Consider the following 4319-nt stretch of genomic DNA (forward strand, 5'->3'; position numbering starts at 1 on the left):
AGTTTGTTATTTTAGGATTAGTACCTTTTAGGATTTCTTATCCTTCGAGTTTCTGTTTCAGATATCTAGGTCTATTTCAAGATGTTTTATTACATTAGGATTATTTATTCGATTAAGATAATTTAAGAGTTTCACAATGTACAAAGAAATAATCGCGTGAAATTTAGATTTATGCTTTAAACGTATTAAACACGCGGTAATTTCAATGTCTATAGCCTCGAACGTGTTCTGATTAGTTGTGTCATTGTCTGTGACATTGAAATCACAAAAATCCATTGCAAGTGTGCTGTCATGCAATGTGGATGTAATTGGGTTTTTTGGGTATTTCCTGTATCATCTGATTTGTACAGTACTATTTTAACGCAAGGACAGGAAACTTATTATATATTTCCCGTCCATTATTTGAATCGTTGTGAAGTGTAACGAATTATATTCGATTCGAGGAGATGTTAATGAATTACCCATTTCATATGTAATTACATGGAAATAAAAATCATTGCAAAAATAATTGATCTAATGACAACGGAATTTCCAATATTTTTTTGTTTCGTCACGTCTTTTTCATAATATATCTTTTATAGGTACGTGATTTATTAATCGTTCGAATGGAAATAATTATTCGTATAATATTCAAATGATTCTAGCCATAAAATAAATTAAAACGATACCTGTCAATGATATGCAATCTGCGTATGACGTCAACCTCGATCTATGCTTATACAAGAAATTTTATCAATCAATGACTAGATATACAATAATCAAATATTATAAAATTTCCTGAAAACCTTTAGGTGTTAATATTAAGGTGTTAATATCTTTAATATTTGCAAGTTATTGTTTAGCGCTAATTAGTTAGAATGTAACAAGTGGTGTACCAGAATTGAGATAATTAAGCCACACGAACAATCTTATTTAGATCTTTTTAATTTTTTAATTCTCTTTTGCTCCAATACTTTGTAAAATTAATCTTCATTAGCTACTACACATCATAGAATAACAAGAGATAATTTTTCTTATATAACGTTTCATTCATAAAATCTATCATTAAAGTATATCTTCATAAAAATATCATTCCATACTAACGGTATATTTGGTGTCATACGAGATAACAGTTACCAGTGATGACATATGTAACTTTATAAAGATATCTCGTTTTATTATATATTAAAAGAATGTACTCATTGCTGCTATATTTCAGATGAAAAAAAGGAGGCAACGATTTTACAGTAAAATCGTTCGTTTACAACTGATTCATTTACATTTCATGATAATACTGTGCATTCTGAATATGCTATGATTTGGTTTAAAATAATAAATAGTCCATTCTTGCATACTATTGTTCCAGCTTTACTTGTATTTTCGATATTGATATAAATAGAAAGACAATTAATGTCGTTCGAGTCTATTTTCGGATCATTTATATTACGTTTAATCCATATAGTTATTATATGAGACATAGTATCGTAAAATTTGGAAGAATAAAACGTTCGTACAGGATGTACATTTTATAAGAACTCCAACAAATCTGCGTGTGCACCTAAAATACAAACTGATAGTGATTGTTCATAAGTTTATATACATTATCTAATGTCAATCGAAGGTATCAATTCTTTTTCTCCATAAGAGTACTTTTTCATTTATATGTGTTCAAAAATACATGTGTTCAACCGTGAAGCATATGTCACCTACAACGAAAAAGAGTTTCCCTATACTTAATATTTCCTTTATATACCTATGAAAGTCTATTCTTCGCGTAGTATGAAATTATGAATAAATCTGGAATATTGTTCAATCTGAAAAGAAAAATAACTTATTGACATCATTCATTGATACGAGATTCAGAATGTTTGTTTTGTCTTGCAGAGAAAGAAGGCAGCCCTTTCTTTTAATGTGAAATAGAAAGCGAAAATTTGAAAACAGATTTTTTGGAAATTTACTTGCAAATATCGTTTTCAATATCGTGATTTTCTTCCCAATGGTACTGTACTTTCAAATTTTCCAGTATCCCTCTAAAAACAAAAAGTCGAACCTCGTTATTATTAACGTAGGCATTACAAGGAAGAGAAGTATTAGAAAGCAGCTCCTTTTTATTATGGATTTCTTTATAATCATGTAAATAAGAAATTCCGGAAATTTTTTCCTCAAGAATTTAATTCTTGTGTTTTGATTGATAATTATTACACTGCATACTAACTTTTCGCATACTGTTCGCGTCTAACAATTTCCTAATAATAACTACTTCAAAATTACATATGTTCTTGCACGAATTCAAAAGTACGTATGATACAATTACAATTGATTCTAAAATAATAATTATTTAAAGATATTAAGATACTAATTAAACGTTTCACTATATTTCAAAATCTGGAACAACAAATTTTTATTTATAAAAAATGAAACTGTGTTTATATATTCTTTGTCATGATGCTATTTCTTATTACCATGTCGACATTTTTTAAAATTCATTTTGTTATCTCTACGCAATATGAAAATTCATATACTGCTTAATATTTTTTACATATTATCCATCCACCGCATGATATCTCCTGAAAAATCAAAATATTAATGTTATATTATTACAATGCTTCTTAAATTTCAATTTTTGACAAATTTGAAATCCAATATATTTTGCACAATTGTTATTTATCAAAAAATTCTAAGTTAGTAACTTTCTTTTCAAATGGCAAATAACATATACTTTGACTTACCTGTAAGTTTTTGTTCCTAATCATCATTTCCTCTTATAGAACATCATTATTGATCTTATAATTACTACCGGTGTCATAGATATTGTAGTGGCTACAACTGAATTAATAGAAAATGATAAATAACTGTGTATAACACTAACACATAACTGTGTATAACAATGACACATAACTTTTACTTACATATCAGTCGATAAGGGATTACTGTGATATCCTGTTGATGTTTCTTAAGGCACTTGATTAGGTGTGATACGGTATCATTCCTTATGGTATACTGTAGATAAGTATTTTAGAAAATGACAAGAATAAATCTAAATTATTCAGAGGTTCCAGTTTCGGCTTAGACATAAATACAGGACCATTTGCAAAGAAGGAAGGGTGCGTTTCTACAGCCTCGTTATAGTAACGAATACCAATATATAGTAATGAATACCAATCTCTGAATTACTGGTTACTAAACATAAATATCCTATAAAATTTAATATATTTCTTTAATTTTTAATACATACATGAGTTAGTAGTTCTAAATTATGAATCATCCTACCTGTGATATTACACTTTTCCTTATAATATCATCACTCAAGTGAACAACATTAAGATCATGTAAACCATGTCATCCTATCTTACTGTGAAGATACTTAGTTATGTTATCTAACATTATAAAAATATCATCAAATTCAAGTCCTTTTATTCACATCACATGGCCACGACGATCTGGTTCTTCGTTATATAATGTTCTAAAATTTGTCGTATATATAGGATGTACAAACCGTGATATCAAGGTATCAGTTCTTCCTTCCCAAGGGACAGTTTCATTAAAATTCTGATAGAATTAAAAATTAATTATTAATATTCTAACAATCATATATGTTAAATACATTATAGTCAACGATATATACCTGAGCGAATGTAGGGGTAATTCCTTGATAATTATAAATGTCATCAGCCCACATCATTGTGCCACTTCTTTGTACTCCAGCCTCTCGATTAACAGCCTAAACAAACATACAAAATTTTATAGAAGCTGCACAAAATATAGTATATATGCGCAATATTGAAGCGTTCAAGGGGATATAAAGGTAATGTACATCACATACACGTGTACTCTCATGCAACAAAATACAATTAGATTTAATAGTATAAGCTCTTTTATTCATCATAATAGATTGAAAATTTAAGTGTCTTACGAGGGTGAGTAAAAAGTTACCCGCTCTGTCGGTGTAGAATTTATTTTAAGCAATTGTCAAAAAAGACATACATCATTTTTTGACATAATCACTCAATTTCTGTATACACTTTGTCCATTTGCTGAAGGACCTTCGTATTTTCTCGTTAAAAAATGTTTTGGGCTGAGCTGCGAACCACGAATGCATCGTCGTCTTCACCTTTTCATCAGCTTTGTCGGCATCCATCTCGCACAAACTTTTTAAAACCCAAATCTGTCGTGCACTATTGCATAAGCAGAGCCGTGGCTCATTTGCAAATGATTTGCCACATTATCCAGCTTCACTCGTCTATTCCATAGAGCATAAGTTCATGAGCACGTTCAATGTTGTCATCGTGGATGTGGACGGGCGTCCAGCTGTTTTTTCATAACACTTGTGCGATCTTCTT

The 4319-nt window shown here is 29.6% G+C and overlaps 1 long non-coding RNA gene across 1 annotated transcript; it reads right to left on the reverse strand.

Annotated features, from left to right (window-relative positions):
* Positions 1-868: 868 nt before the first annotated feature.
* Positions 869-3525, reverse strand: LOC143304227 (uncharacterized). The gene is made up of 3 exons (XR_013060928.1): positions 2889-3525; positions 2709-2805; positions 869-2546 (listed from the first exon to the last, which is right to left on the reverse strand). It is a non-coding gene; the product is annotated as an uncharacterized LOC143304227 (long non-coding RNA).
* Between the last annotated feature and the right edge of the window lie 794 nt (positions 3526-4319).

Source organism: Bombus vancouverensis, unplaced genomic scaffold (assembly GCF_051014615.1).
Source record: "Bombus vancouverensis nearcticus unplaced genomic scaffold, iyBomVanc1_principal scaffold0027, whole genome shotgun sequence".
Lineage (NCBI taxonomy): Eukaryota > Metazoa > Arthropoda > Insecta > Hymenoptera > Apidae > Bombus > Bombus vancouverensis.